We start from the raw sequence: 16514 nt of genomic DNA on the forward strand, positions 1-16514 counted from the left end.
AGTGCTTCATATAGTGCCAGGCACATAGCAGGTGCTAGATAAATGTTAACTTACTATAATTATGTACAAAGCACTCCTTTTAATATGGACTAGAATCACTTTCCAAAGTGCAGTGATGCTAAAAACAGAAGAAAGCAAAAATAATTTTAGACTAGGGGTCAGGAGACCTGGGCAGTGCTCCTGGCTTTTCCACCTGGACCAGTTCACTTCACTCTTTCAACCTCAGTTTCCCCATTTGTAAAATGAGGGGATTTGACTTACTGATGAAGTACGGTAATGTTTTCTTAAGCATTGTTAAACACTTCATATGTGCAAGACACTGTGCAAAATGCTGGAGATATGAGTACAAAGAAATAGAAAGAGATCCCCTGCCTTCAAGGAGCTTACCCTTTCATGGTGAAAGACCAAAAAAGGGAGCAGAAAGTTGCAGGGGTAAAGGGGGGGAGGGGAGATGTGAGTGGGGCAATGGTGTCAAAGTTTGGAAAGTCAGAAGCAAAACTGGGCGGGAAAGGAAGGATGGCCAACTAGGACCCCTCCTCCAAATTGAGGTCCCAAGAAGAGCTCACAGTGGGAGTAGGAGGGTAGCACGTTGGAGGGATATCCCAGATTGGGAAGATTGCAGGGATTAATGGATGTTCGAGGCCAAGGAAGCAACAGGAGCTGAGGCAGCTTGAAGCATAGTGGCAAAGTCCAGGACATCAGAAGCAAAGCTGAGAGGGAAATGAACTCTAAAGTCCCTTCCAGCTCTGAAATTCCATGATTCTAAAAAAAGAGGACCAGAACAGCAACGTTGCTGAGCACACAGGTAAAGGTGGAACTGATTTCTGATTCATGAAAATTCTAGTCTCCATTAACCAGAAACTTTTTCTTGCATCCATGAGGACTCTAGGATTTCTACCCATTGGCAGGTTAGTTATACAACTACAACCAAATGCAAATTCCCCACTGACAAGATATTACAAAATAGTGAGTACCCTGATTCTTCTATTTACCCGAATAAAAGCAGTGCTACTGAGGGCAGTTTTGGTGGCCCCCAAATCAAAGCACTTATTCCATTAACATACAAACTTAAATTATACAAGCTACTGGCTCTAAGAGAAATGGGACTTCAAATAAGAGAATAGAACCTTCTGATGCTGATCTCATCCAAAGTTAATGAATCTATCGTGTGAACTCTTCCAAGAAAATGTTCTTCGACACTTTCTGACTTTAAACAGTGGGGAAACTATCAGGTGGGTTCGCTTACACACTCCCCTGAACAGATAAACAAGATGGCTAGAAGCATCCAATTCTATGTACAGACTGCCAAAGTGAAAGCAAATCAGGTAGCCTGCTGGGTGTCTTCACTTTGTCTTTCTCTAAAATTGGAGCACACCAACAATTCTTTTGTCCTCTGTCTCAGGATTGCAGTGAGGTGAGAGTCATCCATGCAACTTTTTAGAACAGGGCTCTAAACCTCTTTTATGTCCTATATCCCTTTGACAGCCTGGTGAAACCTGTGGAACCTTCCTCAGAATGATGTTTTTAAATGAATATGACAAAATGCATAGGATTGCAAAGGAAGCCAATTATGTTGAATCATAATTATAAAATAATTTTTGAAAACGAGGTCCATTTTTCAGAAATGAAAAATGACCCCAGTTCTAAAAACCCTTGTTTTCAAAGAAGTGTACTAGACCAGGGGTGGGGACCCTGTGGCCTCGAGGCCATATGTGGCCCTCTAGGTCCTCAAGTGCAGCCCTTTGACTGAATCCAAACTTTACAGATCTCCTTAATAAATGGATTTTTTATGTAAAACTTGGACTCTGCCAAAAGGCCACACCTGAGGACCTAGAAGGCAACAGTTTCCCTACCCCTGTACTAGGCCTATTATCTAAGGTAGCATTAGTTTTACCATATTGTTTTCAGTGCTGGGTGTGGGTCATCAATTCTGCCTTATTTTTTATCTTGAATCTTAAACTGAGGGAAAATAAAAACAAAAAACAAGCACATAGAGCCTTTTTTTCTCACTGACTCTGTGGGACTTTTGCAAGGCCAAAGCAAAGTTTCCAAATAGCATGCACCCTTGAAGCTTTTCCATTATGAAGTTGGGAATGCAGCATAATCAATGATTAGAGGTGGCATAAATAACACAAGGGATGGTCATTTAGAAACTGAAGTGAACGGTGGAAAAGGTGAAAAGGGCTGAATATAACCTGGCACCAACTGCAGCAGTGATTGTATCTCCTCTGAGCACTGTGCTTTCTAAGGATGAGGAGATATGAGAGCAGCTAGTACCTGCCTGTGTTCTGGGCTATACCAAAAAACATTTTTGCGTCTACAAAGGGTTTAATCAAAAAATTCTCTAAGGGGTTTTCCAACTCTGACATTCTATGAGTCTATGTAAGACATGGGTTAATAAAGAAGAATGAATAACAATTTGTATACTATAGCCTACATTAAGGAGAGGGGAAAGAAATAACAACAATAATAAGTATCAGGATTAGAAGACTGGTGATGGCTATTGTAGTATTTTGAATATAATTCCATTCATTCTTTTTCATGTTGCCCCTTAATCAGCTAACATTTTTTTAGGCAATTGGGATTAAGTGACTTGCCCAGGGTCACACAGCTAGTAAGTGTCTGAGGCTAGATTTGAACTCTGGTCCTCCTCACTCCAGGGCTGGTGTTCTATCCACTGTGCAGTCTAGCTGTCCCCCAGCTAACATTTTAGAACAAGAACCACTACTATTTAATTAACTAATTATTAATTATTTAAATTAATTAATTTAATTAAGGCACTGAAAAACTCGGGCTACAATCCCCTTTCCTACTAACTACCTATATGATGGTGGAGAAAAGAATTTTATTATTATAGACTAAACTTTTCTCATCTGTAAATTAAGGGAACAGACTAGATAATGCCCCATGTCCCCACTAGCTCTAAAGTGGACTTAAGCATAATAACCTAGGGAACTTTCAGCAAGGTAACTGAATGAGTGTCAAACTTCCGTTTCCCCTATTTCCCACTTGGCTGCTGTCTTGGACTTCATAGCTATCTCCAGAAATAAATCTTCCTGCAAGATTACATCAGCTCAATCTCACACCTCCTCAGTAGCTCATTCTGAAGCCCCTGGCTCTTTCTGATTGGAGAAGGCAGAGGGTAGACACTAGAGGAGAGGTCCTCCCAAATCCTCCATTGAAAGAGGGGGTCCAAGGCAGCCACTTCATCATTTCCCACTTGGCTGTAGGACTTCATCATATTCCTGCCCTCTTCAGTTTCTTTTTATGTTGTCTTCCTCCTTGAGAGCCAGGGTACATCTTTCACCTTTCTTTGTATTGTTAATATTTAGCCCAGTGCGTGGAACATTGTAGGAGCTTAATAAACATTTTTGAACCAAATAGTCACATCAAAGGAACAAGAAAGGCCCTAAATAATCTAAAATAATAACAACAAAAGACAAGGAAAAAATCCCTGAAGGAAAACCTCACAGAAAAACCAGGAAAAACCAAAAACAATACATAATCAAAACAGAGGCCCCAATACAATGAGTAATTACCATAAGTTAAAAAAATCAGGAAGCCACCAATAATAACAGCACTAACAACAACTATACTCTGAGTTTGGAACAAGCAAAAGAAACTCTAGACTGCATGAGAAACTTAATAATCAAAAGGAGATAATTAGAGCTCTTTGAGAAGAATTCAAAAGGGTAAACAAGTTTACGGCATAGAACAGATAGTGGAAAATATTAATGAAATAGACTGAAAAAGAGAATGACAGAGATAATGCAAACATACAGGGATGAACTGAAAAACATAAGAGCAAAATCCAAACAGAATTAAATTGGAAAACTTGGGGTCTCTACAAACTAAAGCAACTAACTTAAGTGAAAGGTTGGTCATTCTGGAAAACAATTTGAAACTATGCCCAGAGGACAATCAAACTGAGCATACCTTTTGTTCCAGCAATACCACTACTAGGGCTGTATACCAAAGAGATCATAAAAAAGGGGGGGGGGAACCTCATACAAAAATATTTATACCAGCTTTTTTCGTGGTGGCAAAGAACTAGAAATTGAGGGGATGTCCATCAATTGGGGAATGGCTGAACAAGTTGTGGTATGTGAATGTAATGGAATATTATTGTGCTATAAGAAATGATGAACAGGTGGATTTCAGAAAAACCTAGAAAGAATTGCATGAACTGATGCAGAGTGAAGTGAGCAGAACCAGGAGGACAATGTATACAATAACAGCAATATTGTACAATGATCAACTATGAATTACTTAGCCATTCTCAGCAATGCAATGATCTAAGATAATTCCAAAGAACACATGATGAAAAATGCTATTCACATCCAAAAAAGAACTGATGGAGTCTGAATGTAGACAGAAACATACTATTTTCACTTCATTATTTTTGTGATTTTTTTCTTTTGACTTGTTTCTTCTTTCACAACATGAATAATACAGAAATAAGTTTTACATGATTACACATATATAACCTGTATCATATTGCTTACTGTCTTAGGGAGGGGGATGTGAGGGAGGGAGGGAGAAAATTTGGAACTCAATTTTTAAAATGAATGTTAAGATTTGTGTTTACAAGTAATTGAAAAAAATAAAATACTATTTTAAAAGAGAGAGGTTGGTAAAATAATCTGAGACTCGTTGGGCTCCGCAGCAAAGTTTATGATAAAACAAAGATATTAAGTATTATAATTTAGCAAATCACACAAGAAAAATACCCAGAGGCATTGGAAATAAATATTGGGAAATACGCACTGATAGAATGAACAAGATACTTACCATTGGAGATGAACCCCAAATGTAAATCTCCTGGAAATGTAGTTACCAAGTTTTGGTGCTACTTGTTGTTATATCTTCCAAAGAATCTTGAATAATATTTATGGATGGATGGAAGATACCTTATTATAAAAGAACCTGTAAAGGTGGTGTTTTGTTCCATAGAGTCAGATTTATTTTTCATAATCAACAAACAATAAATACAAAGCAATGGTAAAGATATGCTCCACTGTTAAATCTCATTTGCAAAAGATTGTTTCACACTAATGCCCTCATTATGGGTGTACTTGATTTGTATATAAATGATTTATAAAAGTATTATATAAATGGGAGAGTAAGCATATAGGTCAGTAGTTATTGATATTTCTCAGTTACTTTTTAAAGCATTAATAAGTTTCCAGGTGTTTTTCCATGCCTTTGTTACCTTACCCTTCTTCAAATACCTTGTATGTTGGTCCCTCAATATTCTAACAATTGTATCACCTCCAACACGTTCTTGTTTACATACACTTGATGACTTGCAACCTTTGGCAGACATCTTTCTTTGTTTGGGAAGTAAGCCAGATGTTTTTTGATTAAAGTGTTTCTGGGCTTTTTTATTCTCCTTGTAACAGCGATTAATTTACATTGGTTAAACTTCTGAATAAAATTATTGTAAGTGCTATCGATGTAATTTCTGTCTTCCATTTCCCAGTTTTGATTTTCAGTTATTTATTGGAAAAGTTCAGAATTTAATTGTTTTAATTATATCCCATATGCATGTATTTTTCTCCTCTTACTTTAAACTAATAAAGATCCTAAATCAACAGTCTGACTGGACACTGACATTTGATTCATAGATAACTTCCCCATCAAAATCTAGTCTTTTTCCTGAGTTAACATATAATCTACTTCATTTTTATATGTTCTTTGCTGTTCTCTATGTCCACTGACTACCAAATCTTTTTTTTTTAAAGAAGAAAGCATTCACTGTTTAGAGATGTGAGGCTTCTGCATTATCTACAAATCTCTTTGGCCATTCTCATTCCTTCTTTTTGGACTCTATTTTCTCATATATTTCTCCTCATCCTCATCCTCCCTTTTCCCCCTCCTTTGAACTGAAATCACCAGGATCAGAATGTATGTTGACTTGATTTGGGGTGGGGGGATCTAATTAAGATTTTTGTAACATTTTGCTACCACCTCATCTTTAGCAACCAATGTTGAGGCTTAAGTCGCAAGTAGTTTAGTGTTCTTTTTTGTAATTACTTTTGCAGTGTATGATGACCAAATATCCCATGAAATATTGTTTCTTGTTGCCTTTGGACGTATGATAAAAGCTATTTCAACCTCATTTGCCTCTTCAAGGAATACCTACAAAACCATCTTTCCATTTTTCCTTTTTTCTTTTGGTTTTGTTTCTGGCAAGAACATCAGGAGTGATAAGATTCAGTTCTAGGAATATGTGCTCTCTGGTCACTGCACAATGATCTTTCATATAGAATAACAATAATCAAGTTTATCTAAAATCTGTGTGGTTTTTTAGTACCCTCTGCCTCCCTTTCCACCATTGTGCCACCTTCACTGAAGAAACAAAAGGGCGAACTACACAGAACTGAAGGCTATTTTTTTTTGTCTTTCATTCATAGGTCACTATAAATAACAAATAACTTCATCTCTAGGGGGCAATGTAGTAGCTCAGTAGACACCATCTACTAGTGATGGGCTACACTGGTCTTCAGAAAACAGTCTCAGTTTGTTGCTGGAGTCATAATCAAAGTTTTTCCAACATGGTAGAAACTACCAGAGCTTCCCTTACTCCACCATCATAGCTTTCAAGAACTCAGGGTCACCTCCACACCATGATAAGGCTTTGGAGACTCATGTGTACAAAAGATCTATGTGTACAAGAGATCTACATGCATAAAAATATTTTTAATACTATTATTGGTGATTTTAAGATATCAGGGGAAAATATGTGCCCAACAATTGGGAAATGGCTGTATAAACTGTGCTGCATGAGTGCAGTGGAATTTTATTTCATTTCCTAAATAATGACAAAAGATACAGAATGATGTATCACCTTCAAGCCCAGAAAACCTGCGTTAAAGTTCTACCTCTCAAACTATCTGCTGTCTTGCCATGAGCAACTCACTTAACCTTTTACAGCCCCAGGTAACTTGCCAAGGCCATCAGTTACAAAGGAGTTGGCTATTCATGCAAGGTGAGAGAGTTTGAAGTTGAAATTCTGGACAGAGTAAAAAAAAATGACAAACAAGAAATGGAGAGAAGCACAAAAATTTTTGGACACAAAGTGAAGGTAGCAAAGCCCTTCCCCACCTCAAAAAAAAAAAAAACTCCAGTGTACGTATGACTAAAATAATACAAATAAAGGTGTCATTAAGATGACAAAACTCAGTTCAAATGGGGGACAATGTTAGTGTAAAGGGAAGGGGGAAGGATTTGCTTTTCTCCCCATCTCCACTTCTGTTAATGTAGTCACAGGATATAATCATAGATGATAAGGTTTAAATATATTAATAAGATTTCAACATTCTGTTACTCTATTACAAGGTATGAATATCTCTTTGAGTCAGAAAGACACATTGCCAAAGCAAAAAAAAAAAAATAGTCCATATCCTTTCAGGATTTTAAAAAGTTAAACATTTTGGGTTAGGAGCCAGCACCAAGAAAAGCTTACCACTTTAAGAAAAGGAAGGAGAGGATTTCCTCTTGTGTGCCATTCTTGTCAGTTTGAGAGAATTTAAGACACAGTTGAGGGAGGAAAAGCACACACTATAGAGGGATATGGTTACAGAAAGAATGTCACTTGAGGCCAGAAGTTGCTTCAAGTAGCACAACTTCTGGCAGGGGAGAAGAAAGTCAGCTATGAACTCAAGAAACAGCCTACCCTGGCAAACAAGAGTTGAACTATAGAGAGACTGCTCAACATGAGAAAGGACTCTGGATAGGGGCATTCTGGGAAGATGGCAGAGTAGATCAGAAATTTCCAGGCTTTCCAGATTTCCTCCACAAACAGATAGAAAATGGCCATGAAATGAATGTAAAGTAGCAAAAATAAAGGAGTAAAGCAATTGTCCTTCTAAGATAACTCTGATGCCCAGTAGCTCTGGAGAAGTGGGTAGCCTTGGACACATGTATTCCCTAATTGTACTCTATGTTTATGCCCATTCTACCCATCTGTATATTTGTTGCACAATGAGCCCTCAGTTTAAGAGGACGTTGTATAGTGGCTATTTTTACTATTCTATCTTAGTAAATGCCTTTGCTGAGAGCTAATTATATCTAATGGCTGGCTGTTAATGGGAAGAACACTGATGGTGACTCATAAGCTATAGTTTAAGTAGTATGGCCACAGAGGAAGGACCCTACAACCCAAGGTAGCAGCTGCCCTGAGGACCCAACTCATTAACACAGGTACAAATTGAGGAAGTAGTCCAGAAAAAGTGCTACATTAGCATCACAATGTTAAAAGTAAAGCACATATCCTTTCTTTCTGTTAACAATTGGTAAATTACCAAAGTGGAAAATGACATAAACTACCATGCATGTTTGTTAAACCATTTTGGGGGATACATTTTTGAGGGAGTGGTATGTGGATGCTTCTTGGGAAGTTGCTGAGTCAAAACAAAATGTATCAATAAAAAAATCTTCAGACAATGTTAAAATATATACAAATTTCCTAGTGTCAGAAAAATATTTAATGATACATCATACTGCCTAGCAAACACATCTTCTGAAAGACAATACACAGAGTGAACTCAGCCAGTACAATGCATTATAGATCAACTCCCCAATTTGTATTCTGCTGTGTGTAAGCTCAGGGCAGATAGGTGGTACAATGGATTGAGTTCAGGGCCTGGAATCAGGAAGACTCCTCTTTCTGAGTTCAAATCTGGCCTCAGACATTTCCTAGCTGTGTGACCCTGGGCAAGTCACTTAACCCTGTTTGCCTTCAGTTGCCTCACCTGTAAAATGAGCTAGAGAAGGAAATGGCAAATTGCTCCAATATCTTTGACAAGAAAACCCCAAATGGGGTCACAGAGAGTCAGACATGACTGAAAACAACTGAACAACAACAATGTGTGAGCTCAGAGACAGCATTACCACATGACCGTGAATACATATGGACACTTAAGAGCATCCCAAACTCACCACAATGACAATACAAGAGAAAAGCCAAAGTTTCCAATAGCATGGACATCATGCTCCTGCACCATTCATCCAAGCCTTGCAGAGCCTCCTCACCTACATTCTTCCACACTCTTTCCACTCCTTAACACATGGTAGCTGTTTTGACCAGAGATACACCAGTGCTATTCTCTCTTTGTGACTCTCACAAATGTCTTGACTGCTGAAGTCCTAGGCGTGACAATGCAATTACCTTCACCCTGCCCCAGATGCTCTGCACACTTTGGGTACATTATCCTAGAGAGTTCTCCAGTACACTGCATACTTGATTCTTCTTCTGCCTCCAAGCCATTTGTTACTCTTCTCTGATAGCTGAACCCTAATTCCACTGGCAAAATACCACCAGAGAACCCTAATATACTTCTGTAGAACCCAAATGCAAAAATACATGCTAGTAACCTCTCAGAATCTCAATTTACTCATAAAAGCAATATTAATAACTAGAGTTTATCAGTGTTTTCCAGTTAACAAATCATTTTCTTCAAAATCCTATGAACCTTGAATTAAGAATTTTTAAATATGAAATGTCAATGAAGTAGGTAGTACAAATACTATTACACTCATTTTGCATGTGGACATACAATGTGGGTCAAAGAAATTGAATGTCTTGGCCTAGGTCACACAGAGAGTAAGTTTCAGAACTAAGTCTGACTCCAATTCTAGTGCTCCATCAATTACACCTACCTGTCTGTAATATGAGAGAGTTGGGTGAGATAGCCTTCAAGGTTCCATCTCTAAAATTCTAAGAACTAGAAAAATTCAATGACCAATTCAATTCAAGAAACATTTATTAAATGAATATAATATTAATGTGTATTTGAAGTACCCTTAAATGATTTTAAGAGGAATTAAAATTTTTGATAATGAGAAGAAATGTAACAACTGTTTTACTAGTCCCTCCTACAGTAACTACAGATACAGTTATTATATCTTTAAAAGCAAATGGAATGTTGCAGAAAGAGAGTAGAAAGAAGGCAGTTTGAAGTTACAACTGTAAATGTTCTTCGATGAGATACTTCTCTCTAAGGAGTGATTTCTTTTAATCTTTGATCTATGATGATTAATGAGATAAACTATGGAGAAGACAGTGGTAAAAGATGCAAAGCAACTTTTTTTTTAACTGTCTCAGCTCATATTAGGAGGGAAAACTATAAAGAAAATTCCACAAAGTCTGTGAGGAAATTGACAGCTTACAGTATATTCTGGAAAGATTATTTTCTGTGATGGTTAAAGAGAGGGCAAAGAAAAAATACTAATATAACTTCTTTTCTGAGAGATTGCTTTAAACTTTTATCTTGAAGAGCAGTGTGAATACGATTCTTAAGAGACTTTCATCAATACTTAGAGTGAACAAGATGAAATTATGTTTCTGTTACATTGATGGTGTGTGGTAATTCTGTCAATGATCTTTCTCATTGCCAAAATATAGTAAATAATTATCTGTCTGTTTTATTATTTCTTTCATTTGTTAATAAATTCTATAATTAGAATAAAATCCTAGAATAAAATAAAATTCAATAATTTTAATGGTTAATCATATCATTTTTCTTCAAATTATTTAATAAATAATATTTAACCAACTGTGGTAAGATTGCCTGGTAAAGAAGAAAATATCCAAATACACCCCTTGATAAAACTCAAATGATGAGAATTCGTCACGTTCCAGACTGAGGGGCACCCTACAAGTCAAGTTGATCTATCCATGCAAACATTGCTACAAAAATATATACAAAACAATCTGAAAGACAGAGTACCAACAATTTGGAGGTAGGGAGAGGTGAGGAAAACTTTGTGTAGAAGAAGATATTAAAGCTGTGCTTTGCAGAAAATTAGGTTTCTTAAGATAAAGAAGAGGAAGGCTCTCACTTCAGGCAGTCTAACAGCCTTTACATGTGTGTTACGTTACAACCTTTACAGAGTTACAAGGATCTTGGCACCCTACTGGAACAGGCAAGGATTCTTGTGTAAGATACTATCTGGATAATAGTAGGTATGGAGTAATTCTTCTTCTTCTTCTTCTTCTTCTTCTTCTTCTTCTTCTTCTTCTTCTTCTTCTTCTTCTTCTTCTTCTTCTTCTTCTCTTCTTCTTCTTCTTCTTCTTTTTGTAAATGGAAGTGTTGTTGTTTTAGTTGTTTTTCAGTCAGTTGTGTCTGACTCTCCATGACTCCATTTGGAGTTTTCTTAGCAAAAAATACTGGAATAATTTGTCATTTCCTTCTCTAGCTCATTTTACAGATGAGGAAACTGAGGCAAAAAGGCTTAAGTGACTTGCCCAGGGTCACACCAGTTAGGAAGTGTCTGAGGCCAGAGTGGAGCTCAGGAAGATGAGTCTTCCTTAACTCCAGGCCCAACGCTGTATCCACTGCACCACCTAGCTGCACCAATGAAGTACACAGGAGATGTCAAACAAAAAGTAAATCAAACACAGAAGCATAAAAGAATCACGAAGAAAAGGTTTGTCTTTAGCTGGGGCCATCAAGGAAGGTTTCAGGAAGATGGTGAAACCTCCATTTGGCTTAGAAGGAAGAGAAAAATTTCACCAAGATGAGATATGGAAGGAAACAGTCAAAGAAGCAATATCTTAGCTCTTCTTCTCATGCAAGTTAGGCTAAGTTTTCCTAAAAATCTACTAAGACCATCTTGGAATCACGGCTAGCTTAATGGACTAAAGGTTCAGGCCATTGACATCACCTGCTGATTTCCTGAGTACAAAGCAGCACAAGGAAGTTCTCTGATGTTTGATGGCAATGAGCAACTCAGGAAAGGGGGTTTCCTTCACCTCAATCAATTAGACGTATTCTCATTGTTTCTCCTTGTTGAATATCCTTCTTCTGATATGGCTAAGCAAATCTCTTTTTGTTAAAAAAAAAAAAAAGAATGACCTGTAAGTCTTATTTTGTTTAAATATCAGATCTAAACGAGCAGGGTGCTGGCCCGAGTCAGGCTAAGCCCAGAGCAGAAACCATACATGCAGGTTGTATATATTTTTGTAGCAGTGTTTGCATGGATAGATCAACTTGACTTGTAGGGTGCCCCTCAGTCTGGAACGTGATGAATTCTCATCATTTGAGTTTTATCAAGGGGTGTATTTGGATATTTTCTTCTTTATCAGGCAATCTTACCACAGTTGGTTAAATATTATTTATTAAATAATTTGAAGAAAAATAATATGATTAAACATTAAAATTATTGAATGTAGATAGAACTGGAGTCAGGAAGACTCATCTTCCTGAGTTCAAATCTGAACTCAGGCACTTAATAGCTATATGACCCTGGGCAAGTCACTTAACTCAGTTTCCTCATCTTCAAAAGGCACTGGAGAAGAAAATGACAAACCATTCTAGTATCTTCACTAAGAAAATCCCAAACAGGGTCATGAAGATTGGATACAACTGAAAAACAACCAAACAATAAAAAATGTACAAGAAATAGAGTCAAGAGAAGTTAAAGTGAGATCAATTAGCCAATCAATAAGTATCTGTCAAACACTATGTCATAAGCACTGAGTTGGGTGCTGGGGATACAAGTACAAAAAAAAAATTCCTATTAACGAAGAGCTTACATTCTCTAATTCATTAACCTATATTTATTTAGAAACTCTTACTTTGTATATGTCACTGAGTTAGATGCTGGGGGTATGTGTACAAATATGAAACAATGTCTACCTGCAAGAAGCTTACCTTCTAATGGAAATAGCAACTTGAAGCTAGAGTGCGTAAAAGGGGAATCATGTAAAATAAGGCAAGACAGGTAGGGTGGAGTCGGACTCTGGAGGTCCCTGCATGTAAGTTTTGAGAAAGATAAACATACTGTAGGCCTGGAGATATCTGTCATAATTCTACCAGGCTGCCTGAGGTTGCAGAAGGAGCAGAGATCACACAAAGAAGACGATTCAATCCAACCACTCAGACTCCCCCCACTGCCCACTCACACAGAGGTTGGCTCTGTACTCTATGCACGTCTGTCTAGCTTATAGCCAATAAACAGCAAAGCCTGAGGACCCATGGAAGGACACAGTCTTTTGTCTGGTGATGATAATATGTCAATCTTTCTCAAATCCAGATGGCTCATTTGAAAGAAAACATTATCAAGAGGCCAAAAGGAAAGAATGGTCAGTATTCACAGCAAAGAAGACTTTTGTGATATTTGGTGGGGGGAGCACATTTTGAAGGACTTTTTAAAAGCACTGTGCTTTCTATGAAGTGCTATCCATCAATGGATTCTTGATGGGCATGAAGAATGAGGTTTTAGCCAGCATCTGCAAGGTCCATAGCCTGCCTAGCTCAGCTCAAAGACATGTAAGGAGTGAAATGGCAGCAAGAGATGCCCCTCACAGGCACTGTTTGTATATTGGCAGGAACTTCAGATCAGACCCTCAACATGAGCTTGTAATTTCAGTGGGTCAGCGAGTGATTCGGTAATGGTTACATGTTCAACAAAGGGTATCATCTGCTAACTGACAGCTTCTATGCTGATGTCAGATTGACTGAGAAGCTGCTGAAAACATCAAATTCCCCTTGACAGGTCTGGCCTGATAAACTCTCAAGATTTAGAAGAAGAAATTTCAAAAGCTAGACAGTAACTCCATTAACAACAAATGAATATTCGCATGCATACACACACATAAGTGCACGCACACACACACACAACACACACACACACACACACACACACACATGCAACACTAAGATAAAATGAAGCCAGTTCATGACCTCTCCATGGAGCTGATCCCCTCGAGTTAACATGATACATCCCAGATTCCATGTCCATTAGATGACAGCTGCTCCAGAATAGGGACAGGTCTTCCTCTTCATTTGTCACTGCCCATGGTCCTTATTTCTGTGCTTGGCAAAAGGTGGTTATTCAATCAGGGTGCCTGATAGACTAACCAGCAAAGGGGATTGAGTATTTCCACATACAAGTTCACATGTCCTATGATTCATTTTCAGAATACTTGAGACAACTATGTAGTACAACTTTTTTTTTTAATCCAAGGAAACACTATTCTTCCAAAGAGATAATATAGCCATACCCCTGAATTACTAAAGGAACCATGTACTCATATTTTGACATGAAAAACTTGCCCAGGACAGTCCGTATCAGCGCTGAGGCAGAGTGAGATCTTCTTTGGCATGAAGGAGCTGTGTGCATCCTTGGCTTGGGACCATGGAACATAGATGGTATACTCATATACTCACTGAGCTAAGGGGTAGGGGTTGGGGGCATGCTAGTGGCACAGCCTCTTTTATACTAGATTAAAATGGATTTATGAGGTCATTCAAACACTAATGGAAGACCTCAAAGGTCCCTTCCAGCTCTAAATTTAGGATTCTAAATACCACCATATGCTGTGTTTGGCACAACAATGCAGTGTACTTAGAGTCTGAAGTTCAGCCACATGAAACACTGCCCATGTTTGGCCTACACTATCGTAAAGACATCTATAATACACTGGAATTATATCTTAACCCTAGGGAGATTAGTAATGAATTCATCAAAATGTCCTATATAAGGGGAAACAAATAGGTAGATTAAATATGTTCCAGGGGGGTTGGAGGGAGGAATCTAGATGTTATAATTCAAGTTAAGACATGCAATGAGCTGAAAGGTTGCCAGTGAACCATTGTTATGTCAATCACCAAATGCTTTGAGCTTACGCTGAAGCATCATTTCAAATAAGGGAGCATAGCTGTAGACCCCTTGGAAACAATATTGGCTGACAAACCAGGGGGCAGGTAATAGACAGATTGTCTTTCTGTGAGCAAAGAAGTCAAGGACAGATGTTTAAGAGGAAGAGCCACTTTTCCTTTTAGGTACTTTTCCTATAATTATGGTACATTACCACCAAGACATGGTAATTCTTTGATCACAAACACACAGTTCAATGAGTTATTCTGATGTTATAGACATAACTTTCCTGAGATAGAAATAAACATAACTTTATTCCTCTCCCCCCAAGTAACTTATTGAAAAATCAAAACTTAAATACTAAATATGAAAAAAATTTTTTTTAAAAAAGTTATTGACATATTTTCTTGTTTACCTAACTAGAATTTGTCCTGGCATCTCTTTTTCTTCTCATTCTAGAAAGTTATTCAATATAACAAATAATATTATAAAGATGAAAAGAGGAAAAAATCAACAAATAGATCAATACATTAAAAAATTATGAAATTGTATGCAATGTTCATGAACCTCCTACCTCTGAAAAAGGGTGGGGTGGGACAGTCTTCCCATATCTCTTCTTTGGGCTTGTTCTTTTTCCTTTTGCAATACTTAGTTTCAATTATTTTATAGTTGTTCTTTTCCATTTACATTGTTATAGTCATTATGTGTGTTGTTTTCCTAACTCTGCATACTTCACTCTGCATCAGACTATTTAAATCTTCCCATTCTTCTCTGTTTTCATCATAGTCATTTCTTACACACAAAAATATTTCATTGTACTCATGCACTACAATTTTGTTTAGTATTCCCCCATTTGAAGGAGATAATTCTTATTGAAGAATACTTTTTAAAAGAGGTATTTAGACACAATTTGGTACCTTCTTATCAACTTGCTAAAGCTTTGATCTCATATACAAGCAGACACAAAGTGGTTCAATAAAAAGCATGCTAGATTTGGAATCAGAAGACCTGGGTTCAAATCCTGACCACCACTTACTGCTTCTATGATCACGAACAAATCACAATTTGAGCCTCAGTTTCCTCAACTGTAAAATGAAAGAGGTTGGACTAGACAACCTCCAAGACCCTTATTAGCTCTACATCAATTATTTTTTGAGTAGAACTTCCTTTCTAATAGCGGAGGTAGTTGTCATAGTTTATGGAATGTTGCACTTGGAACCCAGGAAGACCAGGGTTCAAATCCTACTTTTGACACTTATTGGCTATATAATTTTATGCATTCTGGGCTATGATTCTACCTTGAATCTGAACAGATTCCAATTAGAATCTATATGAATCTGTATGGCAGAATATTTCTATTAGAAAATCATAATCGCTGGCCTTGTTAGCTATTCTATTTTAGTCTCTCTCTTAAAATATTTTGTGAAATGATTTGGAATATCTTTATCTAAGGTAGATTATTTGTAGCTATTGCTGGGGTGTCACAAAGGAAAAAAAATGACTGTTTTTTTAAATGACTCAAGTTCACCCTAGCAGGAATCTGTCTTCAAGAAAGATTTGGAAAAAGAGGATGCTTCATTTTTCTCTAAGAGTAAAGTGGATAATCACCTACTTCTCACTGCAAATAATTTAATTGTCTATAGTTCTAGTTCTAAATGTGTAGTTACTATTTTTCTCTCTTGTTTTTCTTCAGCCAGGTAGGAAAAAGAGAGTAATCTCTCTTAAGGTTTAGAAAATTGATTAGGAATGTTGGGAAGATAATTTAATACATTTTCTTTGATGATTCTTGCTAGGATTGTCCAAAAATCATGACCAGAGGGTGCTTTAATTTAAAAGTATGAAATTCTTATATGTATCCTATATATGCCCTAAGAAAAGTTGAATATCACATTGAAGGAAGCATGTTT

Source organism: Phascolarctos cinereus, unplaced genomic scaffold (genome assembly GCF_003287225.1).
Source record: "Phascolarctos cinereus isolate Bilbo 61053 unplaced genomic scaffold, phaCin_HiC Scaffold_7;HRSCAF=346, whole genome shotgun sequence".
In the NCBI taxonomy this organism is placed as follows: domain Eukaryota; kingdom Metazoa; phylum Chordata; class Mammalia; order Diprotodontia; family Phascolarctidae; genus Phascolarctos; species Phascolarctos cinereus.